General features: G+C 35.4%; 1 protein-coding gene across 16 annotated transcripts in view; it reads left to right on the forward strand.

Annotated features, from left to right (window-relative positions):
- The window catches only part of STPG2 (sperm tail PG-rich repeat containing 2), a 436,638-nt gene that overhangs the window by 325,963 nt on the left and 93,945 nt on the right, over positions 1 to 16,730 (forward strand). For 6 of the 16 annotated variants that reach the window (XR_012060157.1, XR_012060155.1, XR_012060151.1 and 3 more), the window contains one exon: positions 13,670 to 13,792. The exons of 9 other annotated variants lie outside the window; for them this stretch is intronic. The gene's annotated coding sequence lies outside the window, so the exon portion shown is untranslated. Of the gene's footprint in view, positions 1 to 13,669; positions 13,793 to 16,730 lie in introns of those variants that run through there. One more of the 16 variants, XR_012060158.1, reaches the window with a different exon arrangement.

A 16,730-nucleotide genomic window follows, 5' to 3' on the forward strand; every position in this document is an offset into this window, starting at 1 on the left:
GTTCTCTTTCATTCCTCCACCCCTACCTGTTTATTATATTAAGGCTTCTTGGAGAATTGTCATGCCAGAATTTCTCCCAAAAGGGGGAGATAATTCTAGAATTTGACAGTAGTCGTCAAAGTAGCACACTAAGTGAATTAAATGAATTTACTTGTTCTGTTTCTGATGGTTCTAGAGCAGATTCTGGAAGCACTGATCATTTGTCCCTATTGAATCAGCTACCGTTTTCCTTATGGGCAGAATCTGCAAATGATGTTAGCAAAATTCATACCACACCACCCATCAGAATTCAAATAGACTTCTCAAAACCTCCTCTCAAAATTAATCAATACTCTGTAAGTAATGAAGCATTTCAAGGCATAAAGCCCATCATAGACGATTACAGGGCTCAGGGCCTCCTTACCCCTTGTACCAGTCCCTGCAACACCCCTGTTTTATCTAAAGGCCAAAGGTGGAGGTTTGTGCAGGACATCTGAGCAATAAACAACCTTGTTATCCCTGAACACCTTGTTTTCTAACTCTCATACGTTACTAAACGTTCATTCCCACTGAAAGTAAGTTCCTTACTGTACTTGATTTATGTAGTGCATTCTTTACTATTCCACTTGATGAAACTAGTCAGTACCTTTTTGCCTTGGCTTGGGAAGGAAAACAGTTCCCCTGCACAATAATGCCTCAGGGTTTTACTGGGAGTCCTTATTTTTTGCAAATCCTGAAGGTTGATCTGGATGATATAAAGTTCCCGAGAGGTTCTGCTTTGTTGCAATATGTGGACAATTTGCTTCTTTACTCTCCTCCTTCAGCCACTTCACAGGAAGACAGCATCCACTTGCTAAAGTTCTTAGCCTCAAAGGAAATAAGGTGCCAAAGAAAGATAGCAGTTTTCCTAAACCCAGGTTTGATATTTAGGGCATCTGATATCAGAACAATGGCTACACCTGGATCCAGGTAGATTTCATGGTGTCCCAAGTTTCCCAAAACCCAAAACTAAGTACCAACTTACAAAGTTTTCTCAGGCTAGTTTGTTATTACCAAAATTGGATTCCAAATTTCTTTCTAATGACAAACCTCTTTATGTTTTACTCATAAATAACAACCCTGACCTCATTTTATGGGAGGAACCAGACAACATAACCTTTGAGACATTAAAGGAGAGTTTGATAAACCCATCTGCCTTTGGACATCCCAATGATCAGATTCTCTTTTCTTTTTTTATATGAAAAGAAAGAGAATGCCCTTGGGGTACTAACCCCAAAACAGGAGACACCATCAACCCATACGATATTATAGCCAGCACCTGGACCCTTTGCTGTCGGGATATGCCCATTGCCTACAGCCATTATGGCCACTGCCCTTACAGTTAAAGTCACCAAAAAAAAAAAAAAAAAAGTCACTGTGGGATGCCTTTTAACAGTTTTGGTACCTCATGGAGTAGAAGCTCTCCTCAATTCTCATCGCACTCAACATTTCTCAGACGCTGCCTTATCTCTTATAAGTCCTTTTGTTAACTGCTCCTCACATAACTCTCTTATATTATGAGAACCTTAATCCAGCTACTGTTTTCCCCTCCATCATCAGGGAAGTCCCTCACAACTCTCTAACACTGATGGACCATCTCCTGACTTCTCATAATGATCTGCAAGAAATTCCACTGGTTAACATTAACTTCTCATGGTTCATTGATGATTCTTATTTAAAAGATGACAATGGCAAATACTGTGCTGGGTATGCTGTTACAACTCCTTTTGATGTCATTGAGGCAGCATCTTTACTTATGGCTACTTCAGCCTAACAGGCTGAATTTTACTCTCTGACATGGGCTTGTACTTTAGCCAAGGACAGAACTGCCATGATTTATACTGATAGTAGATGTGCTTTCACAGTGGCTGATTTTCATGATTTTCATGAATGCTGTGGAAGCAACATGGCTTTCCTACTTCCAGTGGAAATAAAATTTTAAATGGCCCCTATGTGCAAGAGTTATTGGATGCAATACTTTTTTTGTCTGTCACTTTTGCTATTATTAAGATTCTGGGGCATTGTAAATTTGACTCTCTGGAAGCTAGGGGAAATCACCTTGCTCACATTTCAAAAAGGAATGCTGCTTGTAAAGGGACAACAGCAGCCAAACCTTTGTCGTGATACAAAGGATACAAATGATAATTTAGAAAAGCTCTCTAGAGAAGCCTAACAGTTGACCTCAGAAAAGGTGAAACAAAATTGGAAATTCAACAATTGGTTTGATAAAAAGAGAAAGCCTTGGTTTGGACCAAATAACAACCCAATTCTACTGGAAACTAAAATTCCTACTTCTCACCTCTGCACATATGTTAAGCCTTTGGTCTGTAGTCAAAATGATAGCCTTCAGGTGTTTCAGCAGGTCTGTGCTGTTTGTCTGGTTTTATACCACTTTCATTGTGCTTATCAGACCTTCAGTCCTCTGGTTTAGTCAAATGCACTAATGGGAAGGGAAAAAGCTGGTGGGAGTTTGAGATTTGCCAGTGTTAACCACTATATATAAAAGTAGATTAAAAAAAAGCCAAATTTCTTCTGTAGAGCACACTGGACTGTATTCAATATCTTGTAATAACCTTTAATGAAAAAGAACATGAAAGTGAATATATATATATATATATATATATATATATATATATATATATATATATATATACATGACTGGGACATTATTTTGTACAGAAATTGACACATTATAACTGACTATACTTCAATTAAAAAAAAAAGACTCAGTTGGCAAAATCTATAGAATTCCTCCAAGTACCTTGGCCAAAAGCATTGTCATTGGTCCTTCTAAATCTGAGACCCATTCTTTTTGGAGCTTATAAACTTTGACTCTTTGAAATAGTCACAGGATGCTTAATGTATGTGGCTTCTGCTTCCTTTGATTTACAACTAAAAGAAGGAGAGATACTCCAATATTGCAAGAGCCCAATTGCTTCTGTTAAAAATAATCATGCTTTGGTAGAGCAATCTTTTTAGAGTGCACCCTTGGGAGATGAAGACCTTAAGCATCACATCTTACAATCTGGAGACTTGTGTGTGTTGGAAAAGACACCTCCAGAAGAACTGTTTTCAGTCTCACTGGAGAGGTCCTTATCAGGTACCACTAACCAAAACTTTTGCCGCCAAACTTCAAGAAGTAGACTCTTGGATTTACATGACACCCTATAGAACACACCAAACCCTGACTGGAACTACACATCATCTGGTGACATGAAAGTAAACGTTTTCCAGAATTGAAGTAGATAATATCTGATGAGACAGCTTTCCCAAGATACCTGGACCAGGCCTATTGGCAGTTTGTCTCCAAACCTTGGATGATGACATAATGCTTCAGATGATCTGTAATGACTATTATCTTGATAACATATGGACTTTATATAAAACATACCTGAGAATTCTCCCTCCTACCCCTCCTTGTTACTCAAATGTGACCTTAACAGGTTTTCAGTCTGTGTACTTTTCCTCTGATGTGAGACACTACACCCAGGAAAGATACTTCCTGACATTGAGGGAAAAAAAGCCACTGAAATTAAAAAATCTGACTCTTGATCAGTGATGCTTTCAGAGAAAGATCTTGATTAAAAGGGGAAAAATGTAAAAAAATTAGTAAACACAAACCTCAATTAAATAGAGTTGGGAGACTAGAAGGGAGACTCAGCCAATGGAAAGCCATGGATTCTTTGTTTACTGTAGCCCTCCCAACTTCCTTTTCCTTTTTATTAAAGTGTTCTCCTTCCCTTGCTGTGTGGATTCTTGCATGTGGCTTACCATGATTACAGACACTGAATTTTACTTCTCTTCTGATCCCAAGTAAACCCATCTTTGCTTGAGAAATGTCTAGAGGTCTGTCTGTTTTAGGTCAACAAAAGATTCCTAGTGTAGCTAGATCTAGGGAACAGGGACTCATGGCTGGGCTGGAAAGATTAAGTGAAGAATTTCAGATCAGATCAACTACAGTACACATTTTTAGAACTCTGGCTTCTTCAGAATCTTCCCATTTTAGAAAATAATTCCATTTCTGATTTTTTTTTTTAAAGCACATTGGAACTATTTTTAAAAGAATTGCAAGGATCTGGTTTCAGGGCACACAGTTGTCCTTTCTTGCTATAAACAATTTTGTATCCTCTTAATATTCATATGTTCAAACCCTAATCCCTAATTTGATGGTATTTGGAGATAAGAACTTTGGGAGGTAACTAGGTAATGAGAGTAGAACCATTACAGATGGGATTAGTGCCCTTTTCAGAAGAGGATGTGAGGATGCAGCAAGATGTCCCTCTGAAAATCAGAAAGAGGACTCTTACCTGGAACCAAGAGGCCAGCACCTTGATCTTAGACTTCCTAGCCTCCAGAACTATGAGAAATAAATATTTGTTCTTTAAGCAACCCAAAATATGGTATTTTTGTTATAGCAGCCCAAATTGACTATGATATCCTCCTTTCTTTGGGAACATTTCTTTCATAATGTTACAATAATCATTTTTCACTTACTGAACTACAAAATTAAATTCAAAAAACAATTGATGAGTTAAGTTCCAATATTTTGATAAGATGCTAGATGTTTAGATTTCGTAGTATAATTAATTCCAAATTATTTTTGAAAGTAGGTTGAATCCGGACACATGGAACTATCATTTTTATTAGTTAAGTATAAATCAATCTATGTTTCTTTTCCCTGATTTTCTTTTAAAATTTTCCTATAGTGTTATCTGTAACAGTGAGTTGTGTCAAAATTGTATATAACTGTTAGTGGCTGTTACATATGTATAAATTTTGCTGAAATGGTATTGTTGACCAGAGTATCTTTGGCCAATTGGTAATACTGGTTGCCAAATACCTGCTGCAGTGGGAAATGCAGACTCTGGAGACAGGCCTGGGTTTGAATGTTGGCTGAAGCCCTGAGGAATGCTGATTGCCCAACCTCATGATCTTTTCACTCTTTGTTGTACTTCTAGAGCAGCTCTGCTCAAAAGAATTCTCTGAGATAATGAAAATGTTCCATAATATCAGTTAATTGAGCAATTAAAGTGTAGATAGGGTGACCACCGAGGAAATGAATTTTATTTAATTTTAAACTTAAATAGCTACATATGGCTAGTGTCTGTTCTGTTGGATAGCAGAGCTATAGAGTATAAAAGTAAAAAATTAACCACCATTGCAATCATACCCAAAATAACAAAATAAAATGAAGAATGAGAGAAGCTTAACTTTTAATCATTAGCAGTTTTTAATCAAAACAGCTTATAATTGCATTTCTTCTGATATGAAAAAAAAAGCATTTGACAAAATAAAACATCCTGTCATGACAGAAATGCCCAAAAAATTCGAAATGGAAGGAACATCCTGCTACATACTAAAGGCCATATGTGACAAGCTGATAGTTAACATCAGGCTCAGTGGTGAAAGGGTGAAAGCTTTTGCTCTTTGCTGGAACTGGAGGGTAGGGAAAATGGAGGAATTATCCATCAAAGGGTACAACTTCTAGTACTAAGACAAAGATGTTGTGGGGATCTAATGTATAGCATGGTGATTGTAGTTAATAATACTCTATTATAAACATGCAAGTTGCTGAGAATAGATCTTAAATGCTCTCACCACCGAAAAGAAATGGTAATTATGACTTGATGAGGGTGTTAGTAAACAGTATGGTGGTAATTATTTTGAAATGCAAAATTGTACCAAGTCAACGTATTGTACATTTACAGTTACCCAATTTATAAGACAGTTATATCTCAATAAAGCAAAAGTGCAAAAGATAGCAAATGCACACAAAAAATAAAAATGACAATGATATTTACTCAGAGGAAAATGCTAAGAAAAGCATATCTTTACAACATAGGCATGAAAAGGATCTTTGATGTTTGTTTGAAATAATCGTATCTCCGTGAAAGTCCAGCAATTTTTCACATAATGAATTGGACCCATTCATCAACATATCTGAAAAAGTAGTGAGAATAAAGTATCTGTTAACTGACTCAACCCCCATCAAATTATCATTTTCTTATACTTAAATATTGCCTAGTATAAGCAGGTTTCTATTAATAGACTCCTTGTTCCCTAAGATAGTTTGTACTTACCTGGAAGCACTTACCCTTGATTAATATCTAAAATGGAATTTCTTAAGGAATTCAAATGACTCTGTTTATATATGTGTGTGTTTGTGTGTGTGTGTGTGTGTGTGTGTATGAGAGAGACAGACAGAAACAGAGAGAAAAAAAGGAACATGCACAGAGAAAGACAGAAATTTTTATCATGGCTTCTAGTTACTTATGTAGAAAACTATCAGTGATTGATCCTTCCTAAACTGTCAAGTAAATAGGTAGAATGTTATAAATTTCACCTGTGGATAGGTGCACACTATCTATTCTAAGTAATGGTCTATCAGATAATCTTTATAGCTTGTTCTGTGCTGGTGATTATATTAATAACTTGGTGATTATTTTAGGTAATCATAGCTTGTACTATCTACATTACATGTGTATATCTTGTGAAGATTCTGATAGGGTGTCCTCTAAAATGAGTGAGTACTATCTTGTGACTTGATTGCAGACTAGATACAGGTAATGAGTGTCTACATTTGCCTACTACTGAACAGTTGCATAATTCTTATGGGGAACAGTACTATTTTGACTTTAGCTATTTGTGTAGTTTATTCTAATGTACTGAATACCCACTGAAAAAGTTAATAAACTTACTATAGTGATAAAGATAGTAAATATGCAGTCAGTCCAAACTTTCTTTCACAATATCTGCTTGCCCAGTCCAACTGATGGTAGGTTTATAATTGATGATTAAATACAGTATTCGTATATAATACTCGATTTTGCTGGCTGCATGTGTATAAATCTACAATGGCGTATGGGGGAATAGTGGTTTCAATAAGAGATTTGGTAAATTATAAAATACAATTTTTTAATTAGGTAGTTTACTCCAATTAGTTTGCAAAATTGTGTAAATCTGATTAAATGAGAAAAAATGAACCTCCATTACTGAACACCAAAGCATGAGCTTAATGACTATAGATCATCTTAGTGTGGTGCACTTGAAAGCGTAAAGAGTGATCTATACAAGTAAATGAATGTGTTAAAGAAAATTAAAAGTTCTTTTCTCCTATAAAGGTAGGAACAGTTAAGTCTCAGCCTCCCTCTTAGGAAATGAAAAAGCCATAATTTTGAAGTTTTCCCAGAAATAGTCAATTCTAATTCCTTCTTAAACTTGTAATTGCTTTAAAATAGAGTTTAAGTGAAAGTGGAGCTCATAAAATGAAGTAATAAATTTAGCAGCACAAAAATCTTTCAGAGAAAAGAGAAGGTACACATTTTATTTACTGCCAAGCTCCTATTTGGCATATTTTAAAGCCTAGGATTAAATCTTTCTTAAAGGATGAGGACTGAACATATTTTGCCTCCAATTATAATATTTTACTTTGAATTTTCAAGAGCCATATATTAATACCTAAAAGAAAAAATATATTAGTTGGTATTTTTTTTCTGTTTTCCTGATTAAGATAGTGCATAAAAATAATGCTTTAACCCACATAGGCAATGTTTTGTATTTTCTGAGTGTTATGTGTATGTGTGTAGTATGAAACTCTTGAGTATATTGATATGTACTTCTTTATGAATAAGAAATCAATGTTGGATATCATTTAATAGCTATAACTAATGATCATTACTATCAATTTATTTGTAGAAGTAGATTTCTTTTTTTGCCTAGAAGACAGGTGCAGTTTGAAGGTTACATAGTGATTATTTATTGTAGATATTGTCTCCTTTTCTCACTTAATCCTGAATTTTTGGTTGGAAACAGATGGGTGTTTTATTTCTTTGATTACAGAGATATTGTTCATTTGATGATAAATGAATAGGAAACTTCTAAATTCTTAAGTCTTAACAACTTCTGTCTCCCTACGTGTTTAGTTTTTAGTTGCTGGACAGTGAAGGCCATGACTGTGCCATAGTTACGAACCAAGTACCTAAACAGTTAGGTGCTTAACATAGGCATGTTCAATTTTGTATTGCTATAGGAAGGAGGGCTGCTCTCATTATTAGAGTTTCTGATTCAGAAACTTCAGTTTTTTGCTTTAACCTCTATTGAAAATTACAGAGAAGTTTACAGAGGCTTTTTATTATGTAGGAAAACTGAAGTCTGAGATATAGGTGCACAGATGAGGATGTGGCTTTTCTGATGAGTTTGATTCATATACCAGAAGAGTCTGAGGTTTTGCTTATAAAAATGGCTTTTGAGGGAGTGGGATTTAGGCTAATCTCTTGCCTTTCAGGTTCCTGTCTTGTTAGACAAGTTAACTAAGCAACTTTGAGCTTATTAAGAGAATAGAGACTGAGGAAATGCCTTGCCAAGTAACGTTACATTGCTTGCTTTGAATTCCCTTTCTTTGACAGACTAACTTGAGAAATAAATCTAACAAGATGTATGATGTTTCCATGGTCTTTCAATCAGTAATTCTAAAGGATTCTTACAAAATGGGCACATACCTGTAGTTGTACATGTGTTATGCCCCCCCCCTTTTTTTGAGGACTTTTAACATCCTTTGGATCATGAGTTTGAATATTCATGATTATTTTTAGTTCACATATCATAGACTGTTTTTGCTGAAACAATTAAGACATTTTATTTAAGCATTTTACAACTAGTGTTAAGAGAAAAACTTCCCAAAGGTGTGAAAATATATAAGATAATTATTAGACAAACATTTTTGAAGACTTTTAGAGTTCTTAAAGTAATAATCTATACTTTGACTCCCCAAAAGTGACGTCTTTTAATATAGGATTTCACAAGCTCATTGGGCTGCATAATTTTTTGTTCTCAGCAATCAGCAATCATGTCCTTAAACTGTAGTCACATGAAATAGTATGTGTAGGCAGAACAGTGGCCCCTCATGTCCATGTCCTAATCCCCAGAAATTGTTAAGTATTTTACCTTACATGGCAACCTAAGTAAGGTTAAATTAAAGGCCTTGAGGTGAGGAGATTATTCTGTATTATCTGTGTAGACCCAGAATAATCAAATGACTTTTTAAAAGCCATTGATGGCTTTGAAGATGAAGGAAGGTGGGGCGTGAGCCAAGGGATGGATACAGGCAGCTTGCAGAAGCTGGAAAACACAAGGAAACTGATTTTTCCCTGGAGCCTCCAGAAGTGAATGCATCCATGCTGACACCTTGATTTTTGCTCAGGGAGATCTATGTTGGACTTTAGACCCATAGAACTGTAGAATAAATTGTGTTACCAGCCTCTAAATTTGTAGTAATTTGGGAAATGCTGGTTTAATTCTAACTTCTTTTGTTGATGAGAAAAAATGAGGCCCAGTGATGTTAAAGATGTTTGACAGGTTCAAAATATTTTTTACTTTTGTAAGGGAGGCAAAACTTCTCCTTTATCCTCTTAGGATTTCTTGCTAGGCCCAAGAGTTAAGTTTACATGTGACAGATTAACAAGAGGAATTGTATACAAATTTTATTTAATATTTTCACATGTAGGTGGGAATCTGCACAGGAAAATGAAGACCCCGAAACAGCTAGGCCTAAGTGATTTTATACTATGTTGAACTAAGAGCAATAATTGTGAAAAAGTAACTCAAATATACAGGGAAGACTAAAGAAGGGTTATTTTGACAAAATTTGTACATCTTTCTCTTGGCCTTAACTCCCCATCTTTGTGACAAAAAAATTTTTTTTTTTCCTCCTGGTTTACAGAGGACATCTTTCGCCTGGGAGCTTTATCTCCCGCTTTCAGGAAGAATAGAGGAGATGAGGGTGCCCTTCTTGCATCTGTTATTTCCCAGGTGCCTTTGGCCTCAAATAATCCTTATGCCAAACTAGCGTATTTTGGCATGGCAGAGTCTGTTGCCCATCACTTGTTAGCGTTAAAGCTAAAGCACAGTTGGCTGGGCTTGTGGTGCCATACAGTTTCTGCTTAATCTGTGCTTCTGGTAGATGAAAAAAACAATGACTGTGAATGAATGCAGGTGATACTGAGGACATTGTAAGCATTAATTAATCATTTATTTATATATTCATAAAAGTTGTTTTAAATTGCCTTTATCTCCTAATATTAGAATGCAGAAAAACTTCAGTTAACTGAAAGTTTAGATCTTTTCTTTTGTATTTTAATCTTTTTCTTTAAATCTTGATTATAAAATAATCCTGATGGTATTAATAAATATACAGTAAAGCCTTGTTTCTGCCATGTAGCCTTCACTATAGCACTCTTTTTCCTCCCTTCCTCTTCAGATTCTCCTATCCTGATTTAATGCTATCTCATGTTTTATTTGACTTCAAGTATCTGATGCAATTACCAATATCAAAGTAGTGATTACTAGGGTGAATTTGAGTGAATGAATATGCTATTGAGTTCTAGAGCATATTTTAAAAATTATATTAGCTACTGTTTTTATTTCAAAATATATAGAGCACTTTTTATTTCATCAAAATATTTTTAATGTAGTATGTGCGGGCGGGTTTTTTCCAATATTGAAAGCAATTTGCTATAGAAATTAGGCAGAATTATAGAAATAGAAGGAATTCAGAAACTCAAAGTAAAGAAGAAAATTAAAAATTACCCACATATAGAAGACTGAGATCTCACATTGTACTTAGGCTCTGTAGATGTCTGAGGCATTTTCATTAAACCACTGCAGAGAGGAGATAAACTCGGCTTTTGTCTTAACAACTACAAATTACCTGAGGATTTTTTAGTGTTAAAGATCAAATACTTAACTCTCGTAGGGATAAAACTTGTTAAAATTTCATTGAACTCATTTTAAATTTATTTACATATGAATTTGATTAATAGTAGTTAAAATTTATGAACAGTTACTATCTCTAACAATAACTACGCTTTCTCATTTCCCACATTTGTTTAAAACATGTTTCTGAAAACTTTCATGCAAACTAGAAATGAATGGAAGTTTGGATTCTGTTTTGATATCTAGCCAAAACCTGCAATCCAGCTTCAACTTCAGGTTTCAGACTTTGGAAGATAGAGTGGGCAACTGCTTACTTCAAAATCATTTTTGACATCCTTGAACTTGCCTTGACTAGTAGTCATAGGAAGATGCAGAGTTCCAAAGCACATTATCATTAGCACAAACAAGGCGTGACATTTGCCTTTATGTTAATATCCAAAGATTAGTTTCCAAATAGAAGTAAACACATAAAATATAATTTATAATATGCTTCATATTTTGAAATTCTGTCTTGACTTAAAAGATTTTGGAAACTGTTATGCAAGATGTTCAGTCAAGATGTAATAACAACTATTGCATGTAAGAAAAAAGCATTTTCAAGCTATTGCTTGAAAAAAAGAAACTTACCAAATACAGGATAAGAGTAATGACTAACAAGCAGTGGTTACTAGCAGAGGCAACAGTCTGATGGAGAATACGAAAGAAGTAACCAAATGGCTGAGCCTTGAAAGTGCAGGTGTTTGTTACATAATATACCCTCTAGAGGGGGGAGGGTGTAGCTCAAGTGGTAGAGCGCCTGCTTAGCATACACAGGGTCCTGGATTCAATCCCCAGTATGCCCTCGAAAACCAAATATGCAAATTTAAATACTCCCCCCCTTCGCCAAGAAAATAGATTATATCCTCTAGAAACCCTTCTGCCATTAGACTCCTAGGCCATTCTGAAAATATGCATTGAATGAAAACTAAAATGATAACGAGTGTTAAAAAAGCAAACACATGCAAAAAGATTAGAAATAAAATATATAATTAAGGGCAACAATCTGATGCTAGTCTTAAAATTCTTTAGGAAGCATTGTATTCAAGCAGTCAAACTTCAGTTTGAGGGATTATTTCTCTTAGTTTGCCTCACCATTGTGGAGCAAATGGTCAGGTCCAGAAATTAAAGAGAACACAGACGTTTATCTTGGTCAGTTAAAATCATGTAATAACTTGAGGGCAACATCATCCACACAGTTGCAGAAGATACTTCCTCTTCCATCAGATTCAGTTGAAAGCTGTCATTTATTTTCACATGTGTACAGTAACGAAACTAACCCACAGCTAATATCAGTAAGAAATTATGATCCCTGCACTACTATGTCAAACTTTCAATATACTATACTAATGTTTTTGGTAACAAAATTATAAAAGTAATTTAAATTGTTTTAATTACATTTCAAATATATTCTATCATCCCAGAAATCCGTTTCTTTATACCACTTTTGGGAGCTATAGAATCCAATCCAAGATCGTGCTTGGCATTTAGTTGTCATGTGTCTTTAATCTTCTTTAAACTAACATAGGCTTTGTCTTTCAGTATGGTGATATTTTTTGAGAAGTTGAGAGATTTTTTTTTTCTCATTTTTGGTTTTTCTGGTGTTTCTTCATGATGAGGTTCAGATTATGCATTTATGGTTGGAATGTTACGTATATGATATGTGTATTTTTGAGGGTATCACATTTAGAGGCACAGGGTGCCTATTAGTCCCTTATTGGTAAGGTCATTTGGTTAAGGATTTGTCCATTTTATCTACTGTATAGATACTATGATTCTTTTTTATAATTAATAAGTAATATAGGGAGATACTTTGAGATTATATAAATATTCTATTTCTCATCATCCTTTCTCTACCTGTATTTAGCATCAATTGATGATTCTTGCCCAAACCAATTTTTACTATAGTGGTTACCAAACAGGGATTTTTCTAACTCTGACACTCAGTCCATATTTATCAGTAAACTATTTATCGTAAAAGAAGAACCCCCCATTCCTCTTTATTTGTTAATCTTTCTGCCTATGTATTTATGATCGTTATTACTGATAGATCTCTATTATAGTCACTTGATTCTAACCCATGACTGCAAAAATTATTTCTGATGCTCATTCAGATTTGGCCAGTGCTAGCCCCTTCAAACTGCTCCTAGGATCTTTTGCCGTGCCTTCCCCCATCATTTATTTTTGCACTTTTTGGGCATTTCATTTCTGGTATAGGAAAATATCACAGAACCATTTTGTACCTTCCCTGGTCAAGTCCTGGACTCAACCACTTTTCCAAGGAGCGAGTTTCCTTTAGTAAGTTATGGTGTTTAGAAATCAGTATCTGGGTACTAGATGTGCTCATTGCTGTTATGATGTGGTTGTTTCTAGCCCTTTCAGGAGAGGGGGAGAGGGAAAGAGAGTGTGTGTGTGTGTTAGTTAGTTATTTAAGTTCATGCTTGCCTCTGATTTCAGTCACCTGCCACAGAGTTCTTCCTTGTTTTTCTTCATTGCACATTCATTACTTACTTCTTCCATTCTGAGGGCCACACTAGCACATTTATGCATTTGCTCAACTGTACCATGCATAGTTTCAGAATTGCTGTATCCATACCTGCCGAACAAGGCTTCCAAAAGAGTTCAAGATTAGTTTGTAGTTTTCTTTTTCTTTGTACCGAATTTTCTTTGTACTATGTTCAAACACGGTGGATACTTTTTTCTCTTTTAATATGGCTGTGTTGTTCGTTTTAAATAGAGTTAGGTTCATTTGTTTCTGTTTGCAAGTGATATCTTCTTGATATGTAGAACATTAATATGCTTTTAAAAGTCAAAACTAAACAACTATATACATACAGAGAAATACCCCCTCCAATCTTTTCCACACCATTTAGCACTGTCTAAATATTATTTTCCTGTCATTCAGATTTGTCTGGTGAGTAGGAAGGATTGAGAAATATGGAGGACAAGTCTCTTTGATCAGTTGAAGGTTACTGCAGAAAGAAGAGACGAGGAAATTAGAATAGGAGCTGGAAATGCTTTGTATAAGGTAGGTCCTTCCAATGTATGTATAAATATTTATTGTTGAGCAGTGAAATGCTCATTAAAATATTTTGCTCTTTTTATCAAAAGGGCAATAGGAACCGCAGGTGGCATAGGATACAAACAAGGTAACTCAGGCAGGAGCTGAAACTGAGTCAGTCACAACTCTAGTCTAGAAACAGAGGGTCGAAGGTTAAATACAGTAATTAGCACAGAATAACTGAAGTTCTGAAATCCGAAGTTAGGATGGAGGTCAGTGAGGTCACACTTAAGAGCAGTTAAACTCTAAAGTCAGTGGAGAAGCCAGTTGAGGCTCAATAGCTCTTGCAGATTTCAGAGGCCGAATAAAAAACAAGGCTTGTAGAAGGGCTGGGGGCTTGAAACAGTTTCCTCAGTGAATAGAAACACCAGGGAAGCCTTCTTCTGCTAGGGTAGGGGTGCCTCACCTCCACTCACTGTATGCTTTCTGCTCCACGCACGGGGGTGTCCACAGTAAGCTGTTACTAGGCAGTAAGGACACAGCCCTCCTCCAGATGTAAAAATTGAAGTACTGGATTTAGATGTAAAATATATTTTTGATTGTTTATTCTGTTCTCAAAACCATTTAATTAAATTTTGAATGAAATAATATGAAAAACAGACTCTGTTGTTTTAAACATATTGTTTCATTTTGTGTATTTAACTCCTAGCTGTATGAGAACTGTTATTCTTTGGTAATACTTAAGTAATAGTCAGATATTAATTCCAATTTCTAGATTATTTTCTTTAAATAGATGATTTTTCTCTCTTTTCTTATTAAGTAGATATGAGAGAAAAAAATAAAATCTCATTGGTAAGATGACTACTGATAATGTGATATTAATTTATAGCAAAAAAAAAAAAAGATACCCTTCAATGGAAGTTAGGTGCTCATTGCCCAGTAACTTTAATATAGTTTATTCCAAATCTAGATGTAATGAAGATACAGTTTTTTACTTGTTCAGGCATTTGTTTTAACTTTAGTGACTATTTGACAAAACTGCAAAGATGTAAATCTTAAGACAAATTTCTTTAAAGAGTGATATTGCATTAGTTATCTGTAGTTGCTTAACAGGTGACTCCAGCATGTAATGACTGATAGCAGCATTTATTATCTCACAATTTCTTTGGTTCAGGCATCTGGGGGAGGCTTTGCTGGGTCCCCTGGCTCCGAGTCTTGCAAGGCTACCTCCAGATGTCTCAACTGGGGAATGATGCCTCCTCCCGTTGGGACAGTTCACTTTCTCATGGACTTTCGGACTGAGGCCTCAGTTTCTCCTTGGCTGTGGGCTGGAGGCTGGCTTCGGTTCCTTGTCACGTGGGTCTGTCTGTAGAGCAGCACACACAAAGGCGGCTGGCTTCCCTCAGAGGAAGTGAACAAGAAGAGCCACAGACAGAAGTCACAGACTTGTGTAACCTATTTTCAAAAGTCATATTCCTTTTCCACGTCCAGCCCACACTCAAGTGAAGGGGATCATAAAAGTTTGTAAATACAGGTAAATGGGGATCCTTAGGGCCATCTTAGAAGGCCACCTACTGTTTTTTTCCCCACATTCTGGGATTTTGACTTATAATCAGGTAGGAGTTACATGATCCATACATCTTTAATTAACATTTTTCCAGATTGGCATTTTAATTCTCAAGTTCATTAATTAATGAACTATACATATATTTATATATAAATGAATAAATATATAATAGAACCTCTACCAGGGAATGACCGTGCATGTGACATTATGGATTTTATCTTGTAGCTACCTCAGGCACAGGTATATGCAGCATTCTAAAAGTATGCTGTAGGGTTCTCATGTACTTCTTGCTAAGGAAGGCTTAGTTTGGCTTCAGAAGTAGCCTGCATTCCCTTTTAATCTAGATTCCTCTTTTGTATATGTCACTTTGCTCTTGTTTCTATGCCTTTCTTCCTTGGTGTTGACATCTCTTATTTCAGGATCCTTATTCTATTTGCAAGAAATTCTCAGTCCCTGCTAATGCAGTTGCTCAGAGGTCACATTAAGTACAGTCTTTATAAATTGATTTCTACAGAGTCTTTGCTTCCCTTGCTCTAATATGTCCCGCAGAATTCTTGCTGCCTGTGTTAATTGTTCACCTCAGGAATGCCTTTTGTTCTGTTTGCATGGCCCTGCAGCTCCTTCTCTTGCCTGAGAAATCTGTGTCTGCCCTTGTGTCTTTTCTGCCATCTGATTTCTCTTTCTGATGCTGAGGTTAAAGTGATGTTTTACATTCTATTCTCTTTGGCAAGATGAGTCAGTTTTTGGGTGTCTAAGTTGAAATGTGACCCTGCCGTGTTTGCAGTACCAAGACAACAGAAGACTCTCAGGAATAATTCTCTTTACAGCATTTTATTGCCACTATTTTATGTGCCACATGAAGATAAGATAGAAATGATAGCTACTCTGTTGAACTCAATAGACAAATTCTGAAAAACTTGCATTTTTTGTCATAATTCCAAATACTGTGTGCTTCATTTTTTTTGACTCCCTCTCTCTGATAACTGACTAAGGAATTACAAATCCAGAGACCTTTTTTATAAGATCCATTTTCTAAATGAATAACTCTGTCTAGTTTATATAATTTAGTTTTATACTGACACAAACCTTCTAAGAAAGTATAAGTATTTTTTCAAGGGAAATTAATGTTCTCTATTAATATATAGGTCTTCTCTCTTTGGTCCTTTTTTTCAGTAACTTTTGATCGAGTAGAGATGAACATTGATAAAATACATACACATATATTTTTTTTCAGTACTCCTTTTAATCTTTTTATTCCTTAAGTCTTACAAAAAATAACTATAGAGACAAGAAGAGACTTGTAATTTTATTCCAAAGGAGGGAGAGAAATGATGATAGCACTTTTATAGTTAACTGTTTGTTTCTCAAATAGAGCTAGATGTCTTATCTTTCTGTTTT

This window comes from Vicugna pacos, chromosome 2, assembly GCF_048564905.1.
Source record: "Vicugna pacos chromosome 2, VicPac4, whole genome shotgun sequence".
Taxonomy (NCBI): Eukaryota; Metazoa; Chordata; class Mammalia; order Artiodactyla; family Camelidae; genus Vicugna; species Vicugna pacos.